At 42.9% G+C, this 26,873-nt stretch overlaps 1 protein-coding gene and 1 long non-coding RNA gene across 6 annotated transcripts in view; one reads left to right on the forward strand and one right to left on the reverse strand.

Annotated features, from left to right (window-relative positions):
* Positions 1 to 210: 210 nt before the first annotated feature.
* LOC114594851 (uncharacterized) lies at positions 211 to 16,147 on the reverse strand. Of its 4 annotated transcripts, XR_013392451.1 has the most exons (4): positions 13,672 to 16,147; positions 11,872 to 12,365; positions 7,939 to 8,029; positions 211 to 866 (listed from the first exon to the last, which is right to left on the reverse strand). It is a non-coding gene; the product is annotated as an uncharacterized LOC114594851 (long non-coding RNA). The 4 variants fall into 4 exon arrangements; XR_013392450.1 differs by lacking the exon at positions 211 to 866 and having other exon boundaries at positions 5,006 to 8,029; positions 11,872 to 12,021; XR_013392449.1 differs by lacking the exon at positions 211 to 866 and having other exon boundaries at positions 5,006 to 8,029.
* Positions 16,148 to 16,905: 758 nt separating this feature from the next.
* Positions 16,906 to 26,873, forward strand: part of FBXO11 (F-box protein 11) — a 67,800-nt gene continuing 57,832 nt past the window's right edge. For both annotated transcript variants that reach the window (XM_028725020.2, XM_077926715.1), the window contains exon 1: positions 16,906 to 16,924. The gene's annotated coding sequence lies outside the window, so the exon portion shown is untranslated. The remainder of the gene's footprint in view (positions 16,925 to 26,873) is intronic.

Consider the following 26,873-nt stretch of genomic DNA (forward strand, 5'->3'; position numbering starts at 1 on the left):
TGTGAGTTAAATGGGAGGGGTGCCCATTTAGCTGCATAATTAATGCTTTAAACACAGAGTAGTGTTGTAGTTGCATTCAATGTGTTGACATTTAATGAACTGGCCATCCCATTCTGCACCAATAGAAGTTATGGTTGCATTTCAGAGGCAGGTTTATATACAAGACATTTCAGTCTAGCTTGGGTGTTACTAAATTATCTAATGAATAAAATGGATAACTGTGGCTCGATCATCTATTGAAAGAGTGAACTGGGCGTAGGAAGGTCCAGTCTTGAATACAGCATTGATGTGTTTTGTTGTATACTCATTTTTCACTAAAATACATATATATTTTAAGCACCATGCAGATATGCCTAGTTGGTATTCACACTCAGGAATACTTTGTGTCTAACATAATTAAATTGAGAGCATCGTGTGATACACAGTACAGCGTTTTCCTTGTGATGAATATATGTGCAAGATCTTGGGCGAAAAGTCGCACACTCCTGCTTTCCAAAGGATATGAGGGGAAACAGGCGAGCTCCAGCAGTGGCTCTTAAAAGTTTAGCAACGATCATATAGAATTATTTATAGAAACTAACTTGAACAGCTGCTTTTCCCACTCTCTTGCGGGACTCATTAAAATCCTGTTTAACACTCAAATAAGTCTGTGTGTTTGGTGGCGAGAGGGAGAAAAGTGTGTGTACTTTAAAGAAATTACAGGATTTGGAAATTAAGATCAAAGGTGCAGAATGATCTTGAAGTTACTCACTGCTCCCCACGCTTTCCTGACGAATTAAAAAATGATGACAAGGAGCAGAGCGGCTTCTTCTGCACAGCCAAAAATGGAACAGGAGAGTTAAATGCAGCCATGTTGCAGTCTGCATCTGAAAAAGGAAGCAGGGAATAAAAAGAGGAGGTATTCAGAGGGTGTCTCAGGAAATTACTTATGAAGCTCTGCGTAACGTGAGAGCACAGTGCTGGGATGTCTGGCTCCTAAGGCATATCACTGCAAAGATGAAGACAATCCTGCGCACACTTGTCTGAGAGTAATACAATGGGAATACAGTGGGACTTTCTTCCATGTAAACAAGCACAAGATTGGACTGCATGGCTCATGTAATTTAGTCCTCCGTCCTGAGACAAGACCCCCCCCAACTGCCAATTTTAAATCACCTCATGGTATTCAGACAGTGGCGTAGCGTGGGGGGTGCAGGGGGGGCCGGCCGCACCGGGCGCAACATCTGGGGGGGGCGCGCTCGCACTCGCAGCTCTCTGCCCCTACCTGGCTCACTCTCTCTCTCTCACTGCAGTGCTGGCTGTGCGAATCCGATCCGAGCTGCCGGGTCGCTGCCCACTGTGGAGGGGGGGTGCCAGGCGTGCGGGTTAGGGGGTGCAAATTACTTGCCTTGCCCTGGGTGCTGACAACCCACGCTACGCCACTGGACAGTGGTATGTCACATGCAAAAACCAGGGGCAAATAAAATACTCTTCCTGTTCATACCCAACAGCTAGGCACATCTCCTTGTCTCTTAGAAGAACATAAGGGCAGCCCCGCTGTTTTCTTTTAAAGCAGAGCAAGGGCCAAACTAGATAAAACGTTAAGGGTGTGATTGCATTTTGTCTAGTTTTAACATCTTAAGTAACAGGGGGAGAGATCATAGAATCATAGTTGGAATAGACCACAAGGGCCATCGAGTCCAACCCCCTGCCAAGCAGGAAACACCATCCGAGCACTCCTGACATGGTTGTCAAGCCTCTGCTTAAAGACCTCCAAAGATGGAGACTCCACCACACTCCTTGGCAGCAAATTCCACTGTCAAACAGCTCTTACTGTCAGGAAGTTCTTCCTAATGTTTAGGTGGAATCTTCTTTCTTGTAGTTTGGATCCATTGCTCCGTGTCCGCTTCTCTGGAGCAGCAGAAAACAACCTTTCTCCCTCCTCTATATGACATCTTTTTATATATTTGAACATGGCTATCATATCACCCCTTAACCTCCTCTTCTCCAGGCTAAACATGCCCAGCTCCCTTAGCCGTTCCTCATAAGGCATTGTTTTCAGGCCTTTGACCATTTTGGCTGCCCTCCTCTGGACACGTTCCAGTTTGTCAGTGTCCTTCTTGAACTGTGGTGCCCAGAACTGGACACAGTACTCCAGGTGAGGTCTGACCAGAGCAGAATACAGTGGCACTATTACTTCCCTTGATCTAGATGCTATACTCCTATTGATGCAGCCCAGAATTGCATTGGCTTTTTTAGCTGCCGCGTCACACTGTTGGCTCATGTCAAGTTTGTGGTCAACCAAGACTCCTAGATCCTTTTCACATGTACTGCTCTCAAGCCAGGTGTCACCCATCTTGTATTTGTGCCTCTAATTTTTTTGCCCAAGTGCAATACTTTACATTTCTCCCTGTTAAAGTTCATCTTGTTTGTTTTGGCCCAGTTCCCTAATCTGTCAAGGTCGTTTTGAAGTGTGATCCTGTCCTCTGGGGTGTTAGCCACCCCAGAGGACCCCTTAGGAAGATTAGAATAAGGACTGTGGTGGTTGAGGGATTAAACACCCCCCCCCCCCAATGTCGTGGCCTCAATTATTATTGCTTTTCCCTGCTGCCAGTTAATATCACTTCCCTCTCAGAACTAATAGCAACTGCTGGAGGGGGGAATTACCGTAATAGGAATACTGGCAGGAGAAGGAAGGGTTAACTCTCCCTATAGGCTGTGTTCTAGATCAGGGGTTAGCAACCTTTTTCAGCCGTCCACTGTCCCTCAGACCATGTGGTGGGCCAGACTATGTTTTTTTGGGGAAATGAACAAATTCCTATGCCCCACAAATAACCAAAACATGCATTTTAAATAAAAGCACACATTTTACTCATGTAAAAACACCAGGCAGGCCCCACAACTAACCCGGAGATGCATTTTAAATAAAAGGACACATTCTACTCATGTAAAAACACGCTGATTCCTGGACCGTCCGTGGGCCAGATTGAGAAGGCGATTGGGCCGTATCCAGCCCACAGGCCTTAGGTTGCCTACCCCTGTTCTAGATTATACATCCTCATAGAGATAGAATGTTTCCCTCCCTTCCTCTGGTGTTAGGTTGCAAGAATACTTTTATTATTATTATTACTTAGAGATGCATCTCAATACTTTGCGCTGTTGAGCTACCACATGGTGTACAACTTTGGGGATTCTGTAGAAGTTGAGAGGCATGACTGTCCACTATGGATCAGATGACTGACCCATCAGTGAAATTAAACTGTTCCGAAACTTCCCATTTGATTGTTTCAGAGTTGCTCTCTTAGGACAGAAGTACACAAATGCAAGGATACTTGCAGGGGACAGTCAACAGACAGGAGTGGAGTGCTCAAGCCTGTCCGAAACACCAGTTCTTACCTGCAAATGCCCTCTGCCCAAGTCAACTGCAATATTGGTGTTACCTGGGTAAACGTTGGCTTGGGAATTCATGTTAATTAAGGTAGTCTAGTTCCCTCAATTATTCTTCCCAATTAATATTTCCAAGGAAGGGACTTTTAAGCTCCAGCTCAAACAAATCCCAATTTCAGGAAGTTCTAGGATCTGAGTATATGTCTGAGGTCCTCCTCTCCAGATACCGTTGCTAAGAAGTTATAACGTTTGCACAGATCTGCCGCAATTGTGTTTAAGTGTCTCACTGAGATTCTTGTGGGTCCACTAAACCGTTAATTGTTTTAGGCTAAAGAATGGCAAAAGAAGATGGACTATTTATATAGGACCATCAATGTACAATGGTTATTTTTGTTATTGTTATTAAATTTATAGGATTGTATTTTTTTCGTGTCTTCTAAGACACCTTTGATCTAATGTGGCAGAATGGGGAATTAAAGATTAGGAGGAAACCACATTAATTTCAGCTTGGAAATTTATTTTAGAAGTTGACAAATTTAGTAAAGAAGTTGTTTTCTGTATTTGATTATAAAGCACACACCCCACCCCGGTATGTAGGGTCTATGTTTACAGTGCAGGGGGTATATGTATTTTTTTTTAATCAGCATTTGTTTATTTTATTTTCATTTTCTGTATCATTTATTAAGAAATAAAATTTAAAAATATTAAAAAAGCACACACACCCAGTACTTCACATTTTTATATACAGCAATTTCTTCCAGGAACCGGTAAGGATACAATCAAATAAGGTGCATTTAGACACATGTATGGTGTGTGCACAGTCAACTTAAATTGCCTGGGAGGTTCTTACTGCTAGGTGACAGTTCTGTTGCCCAAGAGACATGCTCATTTTCTAACTGGAAATCTGGAAACATTGCAAGTCTCTTTTACTTTGACTGGCATTGAGTGACAAGATGGTATTTTAACATTAAGTATTTTTACCCGCTTTATGAAAATTACTGTATTTTTCCGTGTATAAGACACCCCCATGTTTAAGACATGAGTCTGACCAAACTGCGGGAGGCAGTGGAAGACAGGAGTGCCTGGCGTGCTCTGGTCCATGGGGTCATGAAGAGTCAGACACGGCTAAACGACTAAACAACAACAAATGTTTAAGACGACCCTTATTTCTTGAGCCCAAAATTAAGAAATAAATAATTGCAACATTCCATGTATAAGACGACGTCCAATTTTAAACTTTAAAAATTTGGGGGGAAATTATACGGGACACGGGTGGCGCTGTGGGTTAAACCACAGAGCCTAGGACTTGCCGATCAGAAGGTTGGCGGTTCGAATCCCCGCGGCGGGGTGAGCTCCCGTTGCTCGGTCCCTGCTCCTGCCAACCTAGCAGTTTGAAAGCACATCAAAGTGCAAGTAGATAAATAGGTACTGCTCCGGCGGGAAGGTAAACGGCGTTTCCATGCGCTGCTTTGGTTCGTCAGAAGTGGCTTAGTCATGCTGGCCACATGACCTGGAAGCTGTACACCGGCTCCCTCGGCCAATAAAGCGAGATGAGCGCCGCAACCCCAGAGTCGGTCACGACTGGACCTAATGGTCAGAAGTCCCTTTACCTTGATAGTCTTATACACGGGGGGGGGGGGGGAATCTGGTGGTTTATGTGCTAATTGTTTTGCAATTTATTCAGATTTTTTTCAAAATGGAAGAAATCTAAATACAAATTTAGCAGACTGTAAAATTCTAGATAAAATTCCTGACTTTGGAGAAGCTAAGGCATAAATCATCATTTGTTTAATGCACAGAAGTAATAAGATATATGTATATGAAAGGCTTCTCCCAAAAATAACACACATGGTCTCCAAAAAGCTAAGTAGAAATAATTTAGTGAGGAGGCAAAGGATCTGATTTCCAGATTGAGTCACGGGAGTAATAGGTCATAAAACATCTTCTGTAGGAGTGGGAAGACCCACAGGAATTATATAACACTCCTTTGCTGGTTCTGTGCTCTTGGCATTTCACGATCGCATGAAAGGAAAATCTTAATTCTCAGATATATGACTTGTCCAGGGAAAGAGACTACAGCTTTAAAGCTAGCTTCTTAGAAATAAATGAGTTAATGCTAGCTATAGTTGGTTGGTGGGGACAAAATCACAAACCAGTTAAACAAAAGGCGAAGTGAAATCTTCTGACTTCCTCCTCCCAAGGGAAGGCTTGCACAAGCAAGAGGCTCATTGCTGTCCATTTCGGCTTGCTCATGCAACACTAAACTGTGGTTAGTATGGTGCCCAAATGTGGTAATACCATCATAGTTGCTGGTCATAAGAATTAACCTATTTGGAAATATTTTAAGCACTTTTCCTCTATAGCAGGGAAAAAGGTGGGCGAAGCTCATGCAAACTGTATGGTCTGACAGATGCAATGCTTCATTATAAGACTGTGACAATGTAACTAATACTCTATTTAGTTGTGAATTAGCATGGATTAGTGGTCAGATTTGCACCATTGTTTAGGAAATATAAGAATCAATGAAAAACATGATTTAAATCAATTCACTCTGGTACAGATGCATCATCTTAGTGATTAGTCCAATTTCTCAACCAAAGTATATTTCTGATTCATAAAGGCTAACAATCATCTAGTTATAATTAATTGATAGATTGTGAAGAGGGTTTCACAATGGATCATGCTTTTGAAAGATACTATAAGACTCCTCCCTGGATTCTGAATTATCACAAATTTTAAAAGGCTATAACCCTTTTTACTTATGGATGTTAAAGGTATCTCTGCCCAAATGTTCTCGTTTCGGTATTTTAGCCAATGAGAGCAAAGGCACTGACTGGGATAAATGTTGTGCAGGGATAAGAAAAGGACCTGTCAAACTTGGATTCAAAAGCAAACTTGCCTGATTTGATCTGAGTGGATCAGATCAGATCATGCGTCCATTTCAGAATCTGCAGTCCAATGATCCCTTCATGAGGTTGCCCCGAGTTTTTAAATGAAGGCAGCTGTGTTTTTTCCATAAAATTCTCCCTGCAAGTGATGGAATACCCATCAAGTCCTGTCACAACCAAAGGGACTTGCCATCTTGCAGTCAAATTGTGTGGCAGCAAGGAGTCTCGTGCAGTAGCCACACCAGGCTGTGGGCAGCTGGACGATCTATATTTGGACTTTTAAAAAGGCAATAAGTAGCTTTTACAAGAACAGAAGCAGCACTGCCTCAAAGGTAGTTTATTGTTTATTTTTTACCTTGATGTTTCTGCATAGGTTCTAAAGGATTTCTCCTTAAAAATCTGCAGAGGCACAGGACATGTTAACACAGATAAATTAAATAACTCCAAGTCTTTTAGACTACTTGTATTCAGTTTTAAAGTTTCACATTGTTTTACAATGAAAATGCTCCAGTGGAACCAATCCAGTCCCTCATATTTGCATCACACCGCCCTCCCTCCCAGGAAGCAGTATCGACTCACCTGCTAGGAGGCAAGGTCAGTGTCTGCATCCCACCCTGCTGCTTACTACTGGTGACAGAGAATTATTTCTGCAAGCTACCCACAGAAAATATAAATGAGGCAGGTAGAAACAAATAAAAGGGAGTCTCTTTTTTTGTGCAAGTCATGTGTGTCTAGATAAGAAAGCACTGTAACATAAACATAAAACCGAATAAAGGTAAAGGGACCCCTGACCATTAGGTCCAGTCGTGACCGACTGTGGGGTTGTGGTGCTCATCTCGCTTTACTGGCCGAGGGAGCCGGCGTACAGTCATGTGGCCAGCATGACTAAGCCGCTTCAGGCGAACCAGAGCAGCGCACGGAAACACCATTTACCTTCCCGCTGGAGCGGTACCTATTTATCTACTTGCACTTTGACGTGCTTTCGAACTGCTAGGTTGGCAGGAGCTGGGACAGAGCAACGGGAGCTCACCCCGTCATGGGGATTCGAACCGCCGACCTTCTGATTGGCAAGTCCTAGGCTCTGTGGTTTAACCCACAGCACCACCTGCGTCCCATAAAACCGAACACGTACCGCTAAAAATATGGCTTTATACTTGGACCAAGTGATCCCCGGACAAACAAGTACCGGTACACAGAATCCAAATTCACCCTGGAAAGCAGATTAAGCTCCTTGAGGTAACTCAGTTTCAAGGGGCAGACAAGAGACTTGGATTTGGTGAACTTCTTCCAGCATTCCTAGCTATTACACTGATTCCAAAGAGAAAAAGTGGATCCCACAATTTGGCGTTTTGTTAGTGGCAATGAGAGAAGCAACTATATCATGGGTGAGCCTAATTCGATTTCCTCAGACGATGAGGCCACATTTCAAAAGCGTTGCTATCAATACGATTGGCTATCAACCCAACAAACAGTGCATTGATTACATTTACACTTACACTTACACACATTTCCTCTCAGGAGCACAGAGCAGCTTATATATAGATTCAAGGTGGTTTCCCCTTCCAGGCATTGCTCAGGGCTACATTTTCTTAGATTTAGTTGCTGAATTTTATCATGGAGCGCCTTCACACCACTTGCTGGGCCATGCAGGCTAGGATAATCATCTTGACGAAGTAATACTCACAAGTCCTAATTTTTTTTCTTGTTGAATGCGAGCCACAACATTCTTATATCATAGGGGGACAGGAATTCCTTTGCTTCTTTTAGTTCTTGAGCTACAAAAGCAATAGTTTGTGTCAAGAATCAATGTGCTTTCATCAACGTTCAATGCACAAGCCATGTTCCCCATTCATCCTCACACCAATGTGATATGGTTAGGGGGGAACTGTCTTTCTCCATCTGCTATTCCAATAGAGGCCAATCAAATACCGCAGGCAAAAAGTGCAGCAGCCGTTCCCGTTTATCCCCAGTATCTGCTGGTTAGAGGTATACATCTGCTGAATTCGGAGAATGGCAAGACTATGACAGTCAGAGAAATTAATGTTTTACTACCTATGTATATGTGTATCCAGTTAATACTGGCTTGTAACTAGTTCACACTCCCATAACATGGAGACACAGGCGGATACCAGCAAACAGCTAAATATATGAGCCAGAGAGTCAGTATGGCATGGCAGTTGGGAGTGCTGGATTTGGGAGAGCTGGTTTCAAATCTCTACTCAGGCAGTCATAAAGCTCATTGGGTTATCTTGAGCTATAACTACATCTCGGCTTAACTTACCTCACAGGAATGTTGGGATAAAGTACCGCATGAAGAACCACATATATCACCCTCACCTCATTGAAGGAACAGTGGAAAAACAACACAATCCAAATTATAATCTAGTGTGCAATCATGTAACAAGATGCCTTATACTGAGACAGGCCATGGTCTTTTCCCAGCCAATTTGACACCCTGCTTCATAGCCAACCAAAGTGGCAGGGGCAACCCAGCCAGATGGGCGGGGTATTAAACATAATTTATTATTATTATTATTATTATTATTATTATTATTATTATTATTATTGCTCAGATAAGGCAGGTAGTTGACACAATTGCTCCTGGGCTTCCTCTTCAGTGTTGCAGAGCTCAACCAACTCCCTGGTATTTTGAGGAATTATGGACTATGAAGTAATATGGATGTAGACTAGAGATCAAGTCTTGTTCTATAGTTCTAATATATTTATTTCTGTTACAAAATTGTACACACATAAATAACAAGACATGACACGACTGACAAAAAGTGAGTCACGGGGTGTGTAAAATACTAAACGTATTATTTTACAGTACATATTACTGAGGTGATTATAGTATACCAGTCCAGTGAACTCTTCAATAAATCAATTTGGAAAACACACAGGAATAGGAATGAGCTAATGAGTAGTGCCTGCTTATCTATGCCATATTGCAATATATGCTGTAGGTATTTCTCGTCCATGTGTTGCTCCATTTGTATATTTAATAAAATCATACTAAAATTGTGTAAAATTACCTTGTTTTTTCTCTCCCCTTGCCCTCTTCAGTTTGTACAACTTTTCCATTAAGGCTGTTTGCCAGACTGTATTATACCAGTGATCAATATTCATTAATTGCAAGAAAAAGCTCAAGGCCTGTTCTAAGGTCAGCTGAACACTGGTTAGGGCACATAACTGTGTGTGCCATGTGAAAATATAGGCAGCAAAAGAAGCATACTTTGTAACCTGTGCTGCATCCTCTAGCAGCCAGCAAGCCAAGCTCTTTCGAGTATTCAGAGGTTGCTGTGGAGGAGGGACCCCTGGAGCCTTCAAGAACCTGCTGTAACCAACTAGCTGCATATTTTTAGGATAAAATTGCTCGGCTTTGGAGAGAGACCTTGACTCCACAGTTGTTGCAGCTCCAACTGAAGTGCCTAATGCCATTTCTTGCAATGCCCTGCTGGATCCCTTTCAGTTTATGCACTGAACACAAATAAAATGCATTATTCTCTGATTGACTACATACCCTCTTGATGCCTGTTGGTCTCTGCCACCTTGAAAGAGGCAATGGTGTGGCCAGTCCTAAAAACGCCAGCCCTACACCCATTGGCTTGGACCACCTACCAATCAGTTACAAATTCCACTTGCTTTGCTGATACTTGTTATCATTCTAGACAAATTCCTTCTAGAACCTATCTGGGTTCAGGCGTTGCTATGGGACCAAATTGGCCTTGGTTACCCTATGGATGACCTGTATCGAGAGCAGAAAAAGGACAGTGCAGTCTTGCTCCTTCAGTGTCACTTCAGCTTTTGATAGCAATGACCATGGCATTCTCTTACACTGACTCTGTAGGCTATGCACCAGTGCCTGGACACCATGGTTGTTCTAGATTTTTTTTTTTTTACCATTTCTAGATGAGGACAACTAAACTGAGCTTAAATCCCAGTGGAGTGGGTGACTGGCTCTTGTGTCAAACAAACAGGCCAATTGCTAGTCTTGGATGGGACTGTGCTCCTTTCTGAAGGCGTTTGTTTGTTTGTTACCCACTCTTTATCAGAAAGTTCCAGGGTGGGCTACAGCCTAAGCCATAGAATGAAAGTGCAGGACACTACTTCTGTGGGGAGGGAATTTGGCAATGTTGGATCTGCCACAGAGAATGACCTCTCCTGCGTTACCATTCCCCAAACCTCTGAGGGTGGTGGAACTACCAAGAGGGTTCCTTCTTCTGACCTTAACACTCAGTGTGTGGGTGCTCCTGGATCCAGCTTTGTTAACTAGTAAAGGTAAAGGTACCCCTGCCCGTACGGGCCAGTCTTGCCAGACTCTAGGGTTGTGCGCTCATCTCACTCTATAGGCCAGGGGCCAGCGCTGTCCGCAGACACTTCCGGGTCACGTGGCCAGCGTGACAAAGCTGCATCTGGCGAGCCAGCGCAGCACACGGAAACGCCGTTTACCTTCCCGCTAGTAAGCGGTCCCTATTTATCTACTTGCACCCGGGGGTGCTTTCGAACTGCTAGGTTGGCAGGCGCTGGGACCGAGCAGCGGGAGCGCACCCCGCCGCGGGGATTCGAACCGCCGACCTGACGATCGGCAAGTCCTAGGTGCTGAGGCTTTACCCACAGAGCCACCCGCGTCCCTTGTTAACTAGAGCTTTTTACAAATGCCATATGATATTCACTCCACAGCTGTGAGTTGAACTTCCAGTGTGCTTTGGAACTCCCTGCCTATTAACATGAGGCAGGCACCCTTGTTGTAGTGCTTCAGATGCCTGTTAAAAAATTAATTGGTCTGGTAAGTCTACCAGGACATAATCTAATTAACTATGCACTTGGTTTTTAAAACTTTCTGATTTAATGTGTATATTACTGATAGTTGTTTTGCGTTGTTTTTATGCATGCTACATAGGGGTTCTTTTTATTAAGCGCTTTACAGCTTCTCCTACTATTTAATTTATGCATCACTTCCTGTGAAACATCCTGAAGCGATTAACAATAAAGATAAATACATTCTAAAATAAGTGCATATTGGTTACTCACCTGTTGCTGGGAACCCAGATCTCAAGATAGGGTCTTTTGTAGGAATTCTCACACTGCCCCATTTATCAAGCCACAGCACTTTGTCATTAAGAAAGTGTAAATTCCATGTCCACATTCACAACTGGAAGACCTATTACACTTTGGAGTTCTGTGTAAAGTGTTACTGACACAACTGGTAGTAAGCAATTCAACAGCCTCTGCTTGCATCATTTTGGTTTTTTTTTAATTAACTTATTCTTTTAGCAACTTTAGAAGTTTTGAGCACTTTTCTACTACATATATCTTTCAGCATGGAGGGTTCAGGTAGTGATGGGAAAAGAATGAGATACCCCACCCCAGCAATATTCTGACATTCCCCCCCCCCCATTTACTTTGAAGGTTTCTCTCTTATTTTTATTTATGTTGTAATAGCTCTGAACAGGTGTACCCCTTGCAGTAGGGTTAACCTTGAGGACAGAGAACAATGCTAATGGCCCTGCCAATGTGCTGAAACAAATAACCAGTGCAAGACCACTCCATGTTATGGTGGAGAGTGTATAGGATTTTGACCAGAAAGCTCAGCAATCACCTCTGCCATGGAACTCACCATAAGCAATGTTATTGAGATCTGCTGAATGGCCCACAGGAATCAGAGGAAGCTGTTACAGTGGCAGAACTTGAGATATGCCGCCAGTATGACGGATAGCTGGTAAAATCCTCCCATACACCAGCAGATGATATGGAGTGGAGGTGTGGGCTGCACAGGGGAAGAGCATACACATAACAAATCTGATACCCTTCAAGCTATGGCCAACCTTCAGCGATGGTGCAACATTACTCCAGCCCCCAGACCCACTGTAAGGGATTTCCCTCCTGTTGACTTTTACTGCAAGGGAAAGACTTTAAAAACTGCTCCCCTCCCAGGCTGAGCATGTTTACAATTTGGTGCCCTTTCCACATCTCCAGATCTGGTGTAGTAGGTTAGGTATAGGGTTGCATGGGCTATGTCCTTGGGAAAATCAGTACCATTCAGCCAAACCCATCACATAAGGGTTTTTTAAGGGGGGAAAATGTGGGGTTGTGTATACAACCATCAGCTCCCTGAAGGAAGAAAATAAAATAAACAAGCACATTGTATTGCATTGCATTTATTTGATTTACACCCCATCCTTTAACAGCTTACCTGGGCAACTTACAGAAAGATTAAATAATTACAGTAAGACTATTAAAACAAAAACATTCCTACATCATGATACAGCAGAGCAGCATATAAGCAGTCAGCAGAAATAAAAACAAACACCAAGCAAAGTAGTGTACAGAGGATTATTAGCATTATCAGTATAATCACCTTGTAAACCACTGTTTCAATTTATACATAATTAAAAACAGTTAAGAAACACAAAAACAAGTATAAATAAAATAAGACTAAATCTCTTAACAAGTGGGCAGTCAGGATAAATACCCATTTATCTAGCTGGGAAAGCCTATCAGAACAAAAATGTCTTTTTCAATTTTCCCCAGAAAGCACAAATAGTGCTTGTCCTACCTATCTTGACAGGAATGCTATTCTGCAGAATAGGAGCAGCCACACTAAAAGCCTTGCTCTTGAGTTACTGCAGAGTACGCTTCTGAAATCTTGGAAACTGGGAGGAGAAACTCTCCTACAGACCATTGCGATCTACTGGGTGTATAAGGAATACAGTGGTCTCTCAAGTAACCTGGTCCTAAGAAGTATATGGCCTTCTGGAAATAACCATGTTATGTCTTATATTTATTAAAGCATGCTTCTTCCTGGATCCAGGGACTAGTATTTCATCATAGCTGCTAAAATCCAGGAGATACCATTGTGTATCACACAACATTATTTGGAGTTCATGTGGTGATTTATGTATCCCAATTACCCAAGCTCTGTAAAGTTTTCAATATTATGACTATCAACCAAGCAACATGGACATTTGTTTTCCATCTCGTATAGAAAACACAGTAAACACTACCCTTTGCTTCTGGAAAATTTTGGACACTTGAAGCCAAAGACTATACAAATTTGTTCCGGAAGCATATTAATTGACAATGGAAAACTTACTTTAGTTTCCAGCTCTTTTCCAGCTTTTGTCCAAGAATCTGAGTTCTCACTACAGAAATGTTTCTAGTCCTCATAATAAAGGTAACTTGAAAGTATCTGGCCACATCACTATGAAACAATAAAATTATAGTAACTTGTTGGGGCAACCCAGTCAGATAGGCAAAAAATAACAATAAGAATAATAATATTCTGCCATTTTTTCAAGAGCCAGATCCTAATTTTGTGCAACAACTGCTAGTTCCAGTGGTATGCAACATAATTTCATTCCCCAGAGCAGATCTTTGGAACCACAATGGGTTTTAGCAACAAATAGTATATACTCACAAGAAACATGAGGCAATTTCATGGATGTCATCTGATGTGTCATCGTAGTACGAACAAATTCTTGGAATGTACAGGTGGTTTTAGTCCACTGAATCCTGTTTCAGGACAAGGCTTTCAGAGTAAGTTTGAGTCATTTAGGGAACGTTTCAGGAATACCCCCCTCCAATTATACTCTAGGTTTTAAGTTTTGATTCGATTTCAGCCACCTGAAAATATATTACTCTATTCAGCCACCATATATTACTCTATGAGATAACAGTATCTGCTGTTAAGACCATAGGAACCACTGCTGATCACAGAAACCACCACAACCCTATGGAGTGTAGCATCAAAAGAGGAAAGCATAGCATTTCCCTCCACAGAAGCAAGAAAAGAACCCCACACCTGTTCACTCTGAAACAGCAGCGAGGCAACAGAGAGGAGCGAGAAACTGCACCGAAGGGTAAGGAGCAGCAGGGGCGACCACAACATGTAGGGATCTGGAGCAATGCAACAATGCGCTTCCAAAAATGGCTCCACACCTACCTACCCTTCCGCGCGCCCTGCGTGCGCGCTCTTCAGCCTGGTTCCCACCAAGGTTTTCTTTCTACTCTGCAGCTGCTTCCACAGTTGGTTGGTGCCCACACGAGCCAGAGGTTTCCGCTCCCACATGCCACACAGCCAGCACGAGGAGCAAAAATCGGGCTCTCCTTAGAAGGGCCGAGCTGTCAGGTCTGCTCTTCCCTTTGCAGAACTGACCCGCGGGGCGCACGTGCGTGCCTGCCTAGATCCGTGTCTTTCTGCCAGCCCCCCCCTCCCCCGCGCGCCCCAGGAACAGATTAATCATTTTCTCTCCATGAGATCACCGGTCGTAATAATTTATGCTAATATTATTCCCGCCCCGTTTCTCACCCCTTCTCCTTCAATTTCCCTCCTACCTAAGCGGGGACGGGGGGGAGAAGAGAAGAAACCTTTCTCTCTCTTTCTTTTTAACCCCCTCCCCAATCCTTCTCTGGGATAAAGGCCCTTTATCGAATTGCATAGGAACGCGGGCCCGGCTGGATCAGTCCAGCAAGTCCCCTGTTCCCTCAGAGACGCTGGGCACTTCCGACGTGAGGCAACTCGAATCCTTACAGGAGCGTTTAATAACTTTCGAAAATCCTTTATGGACCCCCCCTCCCCCCGTCAAACCGCCGCCAACTGACAACCCAAAGGCAGGCGCGTTTCAAATCTTTAATCTCTGAGGTAAACTGGAGCCAAGCGCCCCCGCCCCCCCCCTTTTCTTCTTCCCAACGCTTCCCTGTCCCTCGGCTGATCCTCCCTCCTTCTAGCCTCGGCCCTCTATATATACGTCCCTTTATGCGGCCTCCTCCTCCAGCCACCCCGCCCCGCCATCTCCCCTCCCACCAAGCGGCAGCCTTCCCCCCCCCCGCCCCTCTTTCTCCACCTCCTCAGGACCCGCCGCCCCTCGGACGCGACATGCAAGCTAGGGCGCCATTGGCCGAGCCGCGCCGCTCCTTCCGTGCGGGAGGCGAGGATTGGGTGAGGGTGGGAGGAGGAGGACGACGAGGCCCGCCTCGCCCGTAGCGAGAGCGAGTTGTATGTGTGTGTGTATAATGTGTGGTGAGTGAGGAGAGAAGGGAATAAGGGAGGGGGAGCGGAGAGAGGAGGAAGGCGCGCGCGCGCCGGGGTTGAGGGTGGGGGGGAGTTTGCCTTGCCTTGCTTGCCTGCCTGCCTTTTTCCCCCCTCCCTCCTTCTCTCTCTCTCTCTCTCTCTCTCTCCCTGGCAGTGTCAATGGCTCCTCCTGCCACGGAGCGGCGACGGGCTTAAGCCGAAGCCGGGCCAGGGGGAGCTGTGGGCGACTCCCTCGAGAGAGAGAGAGACGGGGGGGCACGAAAGCGGCGATATTTGGGGGAAGGGGGAGGGAGGGGAAAGCGCGCGCTCGTGAGGGGAACGAGGAGGAGGAAGGAGGAGGAGAAGGGGGGGTCACCAGCGGCACGAGCATCTCCCCCCCCCCCGCAACCTCGTTAACCGCCGCCGGCGGAGGAGCGACCTGAGCGGCGACTGAGGAGAAGCAAGGAGGAGGCTCCTTCTTTTCCACCGAGAGAGAGCGAGCTCTCAGTCGGGCCGGTTCCCCTCAGCCGGCGGGGGGGCTCCCTCGTCCCTTCCTTTCCTCTCCCCCCTCCTACCCCCTCTCCTCCCCCCCTACCCACCCCGAGTACCGGAGCCCGGAGGAGCGACCCCCTCTCCTCCCCCCGCCCGAGCCGGCAAATGAACTCGGTCCGAGCCGCCAACAGGAGACCCAGGCGAGTGTCCAGGCCGCGCCCGGTGCAGCAGCCGCCGCCGCCGCCTCCGCCGCCGCCTCCTCCCGCTCAGCCGCCTCAGCAGCAGCAGCAGCAGCCACTGCAACTGCCGCCGCCGCCGCCGCCACCGCCGGAGAGGAACAACAACGCCGCCGCCGCTGCTGCTGCCGCAGCCGCCGCCGTCGCCGCTGGGGAAAGGGGTAAGAGGCCGGGGGTGGGTACGGTGGGGGGGCAGCGGGTGTGTGTGTGGGGGGGGGAACCGGGTAGGGGGGTCCCCCCCTCATATAACTGCGAGACAACGCTGTTTCCCCCACCCTTCCCTCTCCCTTCAAGGCGTACAGGCCGCGCTTTGTTTGGCTCGGGCCCTATTGGGGGTTTGTGGGTGGGCTGGGTGCCTTTTAAAAAAATAAGCTCGTTGTGGGTTCCTCTCAGGTAGGGAAGGGGGGGTCCGAGAGCATAGCGCCCCCATTCGGTTCCCCTCTGAGGGAGGGGGGAGAGGCCCAGGATCTCTCTCTCTCTCTCTTTCTTGGCCACAGGGTGGGGAGACCACTTCCCTTCCACCCCCCCCCCCGTGTCCGGGACACGGCGTGTATCCCAGTAACTTGTGTTGACACCTTTCCTTTTATTCTCTCCGTCCCCTCCCAACTCTTCCTCTCAGCCCCCACCCCCTGCTTGCCTCCCTCCCTCTTTCCCCCTCTTTTCTCTCCCTCTTTTTGTAATGGTGTCTCATGGAGACAAGAACTGCTCTTTCTCCCCCCCCCCCTCCTCTTCCTCTCCCTCCCTCCCTCGCCCTGCCCCAGTGTTTTTGCTGCGCAGTTTGCATTCAGTGTGGCTTTGGTTACCCGGGGCCCGGAGGAAAAAGAGCGAGAGAGAGAGCGAGATCGGGAGGGTTTGTGTGTGTGCGGAGGGGGTGTTGTTCGGTGGGGTAGCACAGCACCGAGGAGAGGAATCGCAGACCGTTTTCTGTCCGGGTAGATCATCGGCCATTTATTTATCTGCCTCCTGTCTCCTCCACCCGCCCCCCTCCGCCTGTTCTCTCCCCTCCACCACCGCCACCCAGTTCACCCACCGCCCTAAATAAAAACCCACAAATATTTGCTCCTGGTGTCAGGCTGCTGCGGCTGGCAGCCGAGGAGCCTTCTCCTTTTCTCGCGCGTGCGAAGGTTTCGCTTCCCTGCCTGTGCGTGCTGGTCCTGGGCCTAGTGTAAAAATGTTGTCAGATTGGAGGTAGTCAGGGAAGCACCATTGTCTGAAAGAACTGGGAATGTAATCGTGGTAGGGAATCCTCCTCCTCCTCTTCTTCTTATTCCTCCCCCCCCCCCGTTTCCTTTCCTTCCCTTTTCCGTAATGGAGGCTTTAAACGTTCATCGTGCAAATAAATAAAAACAGGGTCTTGGGGGTTTCTATTACTGGGCGGCCCGCGGCGGGGAGGGTGATCGCTCGCTCAGCTGCATAACTGTTGCCATATTAATTGGCTGGGGTTCTCTCCCTGTGTTGGTGTGCTGTCGTCGCAGGGTTATTTTCTAAAGGAGAAGAACAGGGGTGGGATCGAAGGAGACATTTTGCATTTATTATCTGGTGGGTTGGATTTTTTTATTTTTTATGCGCCGGTGTCGCACCTATCGCACGATAAAAGGAGAATGACCTGTGGTACGGTGGTTAAGACGTTTAACAAAAACACCCATAGCCGTTGTTGTCTTTTGTTTGAGAGTGTGGGGATAATACGTTAGAGGAGAAAATGTTGTAGTCTTACATTGAATTGCATTGAGTTTTTGGTTTTTTTAAAAAAAGATAAAACGGGCTTCCATTAACTCATTAAACAAAGGGACAGTAACCTGCTGAAACGCTTTTAATTCTTTCTTTCCTCCATGGCTTTCCTCCCCCCACCCAATTGGTCAACACAAGAATGTTGCCCAAACCACATAGCTGTGTATTTTCAGAGGATGTGATGTCCTATGCCCAATTATGGCTTTTGTGTAAACCATTAAAAATCTTTCTCACATCACTTACATAATTACTGATCATGCTTTTTTTTTTTTAAGGAGTTCACTTCCTCCTTTTGTATGTACTGTATTGTACATTTTTGCCCTCTTGTGTTACATGTGCATGGAGGTTTTTTAATTATGAGCTTATGTGTTGACAATTTCTACATAGTTGAGCAAGGTTTTGTGATAGATGAGGAAAATGTAAAGGGAAGATTGCTGTTGAATACCTCTATTAATTACTGAACTGGAAGTTTTCATTTTAACTATTTTATTTATTTAAAAATATTTCTAGGCTGCTTTGGGGGCAATGTCCATCAGAAGTGGCTTATAATTGTAAAAGATGAAAAGAAAATAACATAAATGTTCTCAGTGTTAACCACCAGACCAGGCTTAATTATTCTGCTAGTACTAATTTCTTACCTCTGGATATCATTCATTTTAATACAAAATTTTACGATTGAGATGTTTGTGCATAATATAAATATTCACTTGACAACTAAGAAGACATATAGTTAATCTCAGCAGGAGATGTTCTGCAGCCAAATAAATGATAAGCCCTTTCGTGTTTACATATTAAATATAAGAATTTGTAGGGTGGCTGACAGATTTTTGGGCCTGAAAATTTCCTCCAGTTCTTTACTCATGTGAAACACCAAGGAAAGTATATTTATGAAGGTGTGCTTGAGTTTTTTTACTCAGACTTTTAAAGGTCAGTGGTAATATCTTTCCTCAATGTAATCTTAATAAATTGACCATTTTAAAAAAATATATTCATCTGTTCTTCCTTAATTTTGGATCTCTTCTGGGTGTTCTAAGATTCAAGTATCTTTTAAATTGGGATAATAAGCCTGATTATTCAGAAGTAAATGGCACTAAGAGAAGAGTATTAATTCTAAGTGTTTAAGATTGAAGACCCAAAGTCATTGGCCTTCCATGGTCACAAAGGCAGGTCAATCAAGCAAACAAGACTTTAAGGTACCAAGGGTATATCTGCTCTTTGCAGTATGTATCTAAGAAACCTTATAAAACAATTGAGAAAATAAGTCCCTTCATATGTAAGATAGTAGGAATTACTTTAGGAAGATAAACAGAAGTACAGTAGAGACCTATTAGATGAGGCAATGAGTATAATAGCACTCTAGGTTTAAAAATATGAATTCTAGGGAAAAGTCATAATGATAACAAATTTAGACTTGTTTAAGATCTGTATACTTTTTGCATGCTTGATTTGAATGTTCAAATTGTAATGTGTATTTCTTCAACAAGAGCACTGCTTCCAAGCATCTCTGTGATGAGATGTGCTTATACATGCACTGTTCATTGTAGAAATGCCAGTGGTTTGTGCACATGGTGAACAAATTCGTGTAAGCATGCAATCAGAGCAGACAAGAAAAGTCTACAAGTATTGGGAAAATGCAGTTGTGTGAATCAATCCTCAGTACTGTACAAAACAGGAAGTGAATCGTGCAGTACTGAATTTATATCTATCTGTGCTATTCACTTCAGCTGAGTTATTTTCAAATTAGTTTTATGATATTTCTAAAAAGGTTCTGGCTTTCCAGTTGGAGTGCTACAATGTTTTACTACAAGATGAACTTCTTTTTTGAGGGAGGGCAAAATTTAGGAGCCAGTTTGGAAGAGAAACTCACTGCTTAGTGCAATAACCCAGGTGTTAGTCACCAGACCCAGTTATTTAGGCATCAGTATTGTCTGTGTATTTGTATCCTGACTATGGTGCTTTCTAGTGCTATCATAGAAATATGGCTCTTAGACTGAATGCTAAATGTTTTATCTCTTGGAAATATGTTCAAGTTAATATACAGTGGTACCTCGGGTTACATACTCTGCTAACCCAGAAATAGTACCTCAGGTTAAGAACTTTGCTTCAGGATGAGAACAGAAATCGTGCAGCGGCGGTGCAGCGGCAGCAGGAGGCCCCATTAGCTAAAGTGGTGCTTCAGGTTAAGAACAGTTTCAGGTTAAGTACGGACCTCCGGAACGAATTAAGTACTTAACCTGAGGTACCACTGTACATAGTTTTGTCTCCTGTAGTATATTGTAGAATTCCATTTTAGGGATTTATAGTAAAAGCATTACCATGACAATAATTTAAATTGGCAAATGATACCTGCTGAACCCCAGTCTATGTATTCTACCTAATTCAGACCTACTTGTGACTTAAGCAGTTTTTATATATAACTTGTTACAAAAGAATGTAACAACATTGCAAGCAATGCAGTGGGGATAGATGGATGCATATTCTGTTGTGGACTTTTGGATGCATATTCTGTTGTGGACTTTTGTGTTCATAGTTCCTGATCCAGCAAGCAATATACATTCAGGGTTAGGGTTTTGCTTCCACACATGGATCCGTTCAGCTGAATTAGGGTGATATTGGGAATAGAATATGGATTGATTTTTAAATTAGTCCTTTTAACATTGATTTAAAAACAGTTGTGTGATCTGACTTCTCTGGTTAATTTCTTAAAATTGATTCTTATGTAATTATACCATCAAACATGTTATTTACAATGAGTATAGACTTCAAGAATTGCTTTTGGACGACTAAGCAAATGATCTAGTAAAAAACACAAACTATTTGTATGAATTGTATGTCTCAATATAACAGTAACTTGCTAATTGTCTTTAGTTTTGTAAGGATATGTGGGATAGTCTGGCCTGATGCACCTTGTTCACTGTTGCTTCTACTATATAGTTGAGTTCATGTGGACTAATTGACTAATTTGTAAATAGTGCAGATATGTGGTGGACTTTCCTGAAGGTCAGAAATATTCATCCTTACCTTTCATATGTGTTACATTTACCACACATTAGACGTGAATCCAGAGTAAATTAATGAGAAGGCATGTGCTGAATACTGGCATCAACAATGTATTTGAAGTTGAAGTCTACTTAAGACTGTGTGCCAGATTGCTAGATACACCTTCTCCACTATGCATGCTTAATGCTGCTTGTTTATGGCAGGGTAGTTTACTAATCATATTAGTTAGTGCTGTCTCCTTTATAATAGAATCATAGAATTGTAGAGTTGGAAGGGACCACGAGGGTCATCTTGTCCAACCCCCTGCAATGCAGGAATCTTTTGCCCAACATGGGACTTGAACTCACAACCTTGAGATTGAGTTTCATGCTGTACCAACCGAGCTATCCCAGCAGCAATAACCTGTTTAGGTGAAGACATGCTTCCACATACTGTAAAAAAGGTGACCATCTTGTGCTATACATGTGGACTTGATCCAGTGGCTAGAACCAGATGTGTGTTGAGTCCTGCTATTATGATCCAGCTACAGGAGACCACACACAGCACTCGTTTGTATGCAAGTGTGCAAGAATCCAGATTCCCAGTAGCCACTGGCATGTAAAGCTTGGGTCTTCTGTTGCAGTCACTGCAGGGGAGGTAAAGGCAAATTCTGTTTGGTTTCCAAACTTTACCAGAAAACCTCACAATCTCCTGCAAACAGTGTTTCCAAGAACTAAGCACAGAAATCTGCTTCTATATCTGTATTGCCCATGCTAAATTGGATAATCTCTCTTCATCCCACCAGATTTATTGACTACATGTTTCATTTTTAAAAAGGTGAAAAACACAATACTGGCACTTTTAAAATTATTATAGGCAGCATGCCTTGTGCAGAACTAATCAACATGTGACTTAAAACTAAGGCGTATTTCATCCAACTGCCAAATGAATATACAGTAGTGTGTGTGTATAGGCTACTAACATGCACATATGTGTTACTTGTAAGATGTATGAATTATTCTCAAGGAATTATTTCTTGGGAAAGCAAGATGTTAGGTATGTCATTCTATTGCTCATAATATAATACTGATTTTCATGTTTCTTTGGAAACATTTTTAAATTAAGAAAGCTGCATTAATGAAAGTTTGTATTCAAAGTATTGTAAATTCCTACACCCTTCCTACTGCATCTGCTCAATCCTGCCAAAGAGTTGAGCCTACGGAGACACTCCAGAATGATGTGTGAGAGAACTGGCAGATATAGGAGGTCCACATTTGCACCTATGGAAATGTCTTCCACACATTCAAGAAACTCCATGGACTCTAATTGAAGCATTTGACATGGGTCTAGATCCCATATCTATCCTGATAATTTTATATACCTGATCCTGAGTTGGAAATTTATGAGGCCACTTTGCTGCTCACTGCTTGTTTTTTTGTGTGCCTATACAATGTGTGGCATGTGCTGGTTTGTAGATATTTTTGTCTCCTAGCACTGACCATTTTGTTTGATAGATTGACACTGTGCTGTGTGACATCATGGCATCTCATAAACTGGGATGACCTCTGTAAAGTAGCTGTGGTCATATCTGCTTAGTTTTAGCTACAGAAAAGCTGGAAAGTTGTGAAGTTTGCTGCCTGTGTCCTTGATGGTGAGAGACTACTTATTTTCGAAACAAATATTGACATTTTCTGTTTGATTTTATGAGGTATGTCTTTAATATATAACCCGGTGATACTGCTTGTACTCACATATCATTCTCAAATATATGTAGACAAACTGCATTTATGTATAAAATTTTTTTTTTCACCACACATTTAATTTAAAATATAGTTATGTTTTAAAGAGCACTTCCAACATACCAGGTGGAACAATGAATAAATACAGTGGCATAGAGCAAAAATGTGAACCGAGAGGATAAACTTGAATTCAGAACAGTTAAAGGTTGGGGATGCAGTCCAGTTTCTGCTGAAATGTCCTTATCAGCAGAACCAGGATTTTGTATATTACTTTGAAAGGTAAAGCTGTCAATATAAGGGTGTTGGATTCCATTAGGTAGATATTTTTGAATGTATCTTTAATATTTTATAGTCTTTCAGCCTGTTTCCAATATTTGCTGAACTAGCAAATAGTGGTTGGACTAAACTAACTTAGTTTAGGATGTGGAATATTATATTGCGCTTATACAATGTTAAAATCATGGTATATTGGAGTTGCAGGAAGATACTATGATGACAGGTTTTGGGATTCATTGATATGGTCAGTTTTTCCTAGTACATGGTAATGTGCAATTGTAGCACTTGAACTAGCTTCTGTTAGTCTTGGGATGCAGTCTTCTACTCCAATAGATTCCAGACACTTTGCCTCTTGGGAGTTTTCACCTGTTGACTATTATCATATTCTTGGGTGTGCATTTAGTTCAGTTAGGTTACTGGTTAGGTCTGTGTACAAACTGCTCTTGAGTGTGTGCTCAGAAACACACTCCTGCATTTACACATTGTAGAGAAAGATAGCAGCAGTATTAGGCAGTCTTTCAGGGAAGCTTTTCTACCACTAGGGATCATCTTGTAGGTAGGATCTCTGAAAAGTTTCCAAGGAACTCCAAGGTTTCCTGGAACATAATTTGAAAACTACTGTTCTGTTTAGTTGAAATTCTGGGCAAGTTTGTACCTTGGTTAAAAAGAGAAAGAAAATGATAAAGTTAGAGCTTGATTGATTGAAAGGTTTCCAATTAGGAAGCAGATCTTTTTGAAAAGTTTTGTTTTTAAGAAACAAGTTTTTTGTCTATTTGTGTCTCGGTGAACAAGATGAGGTGTAGGTTTTAAAAGAAAACAGGGTTCTTGACTCTCACTCATGAATGAATCTGGTACTTCAAATTTGTGGCCAGTTAAGATTAGCTCTTGTGCAATGCTTTGAAAGTAATTATGCAGGTTTCATTTGTGTAGTAGTTCTTTATTTATTTTTACCAGCAGCTTATCAGATGTTTTGAAAATTCAGACTTGTATAGAAAGTACAATACATTTTTATATATGCTGTAAGCTGCCCAGAGTGGCTGGGGAAACCCAGCCAGATCTGCAGGGTATAATTATAATTATTATTATTAGTCTAGGATTAGAGATTTCCATATGGAAAACAAGTGCATGTAGGCTTAATAGGAAAGAACCATTTTTAGAATTACCTTCAGAAGTAGGCTTGATGTTTCACCATCATATACATTTTGCTAGTTCTGTATATGTTAGACTTTGGCTGCAATACTAAATGTGCTTTGAACACATTGGAATTTCTATATTGTGTAACATTTTTGGCTGTGTCTTATTGAGCCCTGATTGTACCACCTGTGTAAGGTTCTACCTACAAAGATCTTGCAGAGGCTGAAATAGAACATGGTGTGGGAGGGACATTGGTAGAGGCAATGTTAGCAGTTATGGCCAAGATTGGGACGTCAACTTGAATCCACAATAATTTCTCATACTGCATTTCTTTGCCTGTACACACGCGTGTGTGTGTACACACACACACACACACAGAATGAGAATGAGAAAATTTGTGTGAGTGAGAGACAAACAATCGGACTACAGTTGCCCCCCTCAATACATCCCTTTGTATGCTTATGAAGAAAGTACCCCCATGCCCTGATGCAACTCTCTGCCTGAGTCTGCATCCTATGAACTGTTTCCATGGCAAGATGTCAGAGCAGGTCTACAAACATGGCAACCAAGCAGCAACAGAACTCACTGGGAACCACAGAGGGAACAAATGAACAAATAGAATACTAGCCCAGCATCAATATAAAGGTACTGTACTCAGGATGACAGACAGGTTGAGTAGGATTGTGCTGGAAAAGTAGATAATTTGCTGTAATAGGGAATAGGGGGGAAATCAACAGGTTATTATATTGATATACAGTAGAAATAAACATAAACTGGTCACATACAGCACTTCATTAATAGTACTATAAAAACATAGTATAAAATGAAATGGTAGATGCTTTTTGTGTTATTAAAGCGTATTTTAATCATGTTGGTATAACTGGAATGATTTTAGCTCATTCAAGTACAATAGTGATATCCTATTGTAATGTTCTGCCTTCGTAACATACTTCCACTAGTGCAAATGCCCTGCTTGCAATAAACAATCTGCTTCAAATGGTTGGAGGAATCTAGAGCAGATTGGTGATACGGGGTTGTTGTTTTTTTGGGGTTGGGATGGAAAGTCCTTCCCATCCTCTGATGTGATGTTCATTGTCTTCCAATGATCCATCCCTACAGTAATTAACAATGAAGATCTTGGATCTTTATGATATTCAGAACTAGGTTATCGTAAAGGAATGGTGAAAATCACCTCATCAAGCAGCAGATTTTGGTGCTGCAAAGGTCAGCAGATCCAACCTTGGGGCATAATTTAATAGGAAATTATCTTAAGCCCCATTCAAATTGTAGTTGCTCAAGGTAATTTCTTGGTGGCTTGTGTCTCAGGTTACTGAGCAGGATGTGGGTGGTGTCATTTGGATTCTCTACTTTAAACACTAAAATATCTTGGACCAGTCATTGATGTAGAGTGATTTACTTCTAGTTGAGAAGGTAGGCAAACCTACCTTGCTGGTGGAGGACTGATTTTTTTTTTTGCACAGTTACAACAAGCCTCAGGTGTGTCTTCCACACTAGGCATGGAAACATTAGTTTGAACTGGAAGTTATATGCATAGATTACTTTATACATAAGCCCTACTTAATAATGAATGAAGCAGTCTGATTTCTGATCTGTGTCACATTTATAAGTGTTCACCCATAAGTCTGTTGCATCTTGTGTGTGCAGGAAAAAATCTACTTCAATAGGCATTTCTACACTTATTTTCTCTGAAGATATGCCTTGCATTGAAAACTAAGTCAGAACATTTGGGAAGTGTGAAAGCCAATGTACAACAAAGTTCTGAACTACATAGTAGTCTTCAGAGGTACAGATTAGGTCAATTCATGCTGGAATCAAATTCAAAGATCAAATTCCTTAAGAATCTCTAGCCTATTTGACCTTTCTGTCCATTGTGGAGAAAACGTGGAGGACCATATGAGTATTGTGGTACCTTGGTTTAAGAACAGCTTAGTTTATGAACAACTTGGATTAAGAACGCTGCAAACCTGAAGTAGGTGTTTTGGTTTGTGAACTTTGCCTTGGAATAAGAATGTGTTTCGCTTCCTGTTGAGTGTGTTCTATTTGTAAATTGAGTCCGCCGCTGCTTTGGGAAAGCACGCCTTGGTTTCAGAATGCTTTGGTTTAAGAACGGACTTCCGGAATGGATTAAGTTTGTAAACCAACGTACCACTGTAATGCCTACTCACATAGGGAGTTACATGCATAGACTCCAGTTTAAGAAGTTTGTAAGTGCAGTGGGGGAGTATGCATGAGCCATGGGTGCAATATCACATGTACAGACTTGAATGCTGGAATGATAATGGAAGCAGCACATAAATTAAAGAAGCCAGTAACCTTCAGTGCTGTGTATTGTGTCAGAGCAGTGCTGTATGTTTCTTTTCGTAGATTTGGTTGATTTGACATTATCTTTTTAAGCTGTTATAGATGTTACTTGCAGCTGCTAAAAATATAGAGATAGAAGAAAGTAGTAATTGAGGCTTATAGCTATATAAATGTAATAATGCAGTTGATATATTTTCAAATTTAAAAATGCATGCTTTTGGTATTGAAAATACTTACTCTTCCCCTGCCTGTGACGATTTGTTATAACTCATGATTATAGTGAGTGGAATCATGACTTAGTTGGTCTGAGTAAAGCAGCCAAATTGTACTTAACAAATCAATACTGGGTTACAGGAATGTAACCATGAAACTACTGGTGCTATGCCAAGAGAGGCTTGGGAGGAGTTAGTAAATGTATGGCTTGAGATTTCTTGTATTACTGTTAATTGTTCTTAGCTATGTTGATTCAACATGTATTGCTTCCAAGGCAGCATAACATGAGGAACCATGAACATGCTGTTATCCAAGCCAAAATGTGGCCTTGGAAACTTTAGTTACTGCAACAGTGACAAGCAAGGTAATCTAACAATGACAATTCTTGAGATCAATATCCCCTTCACTTAGTCTCCTTTTGCCACTGATTTATTGTAACCAATAGAATTGTAGCATACGGATGAATATTAAGAGAGTGGCGATGACTGGT

Source organism: Podarcis muralis, chromosome 3 (genome assembly GCF_964188315.1).
Source record: "Podarcis muralis chromosome 3, rPodMur119.hap1.1, whole genome shotgun sequence".
NCBI classification, from domain to species: domain Eukaryota; kingdom Metazoa; phylum Chordata; class Lepidosauria; order Squamata; family Lacertidae; genus Podarcis; species Podarcis muralis.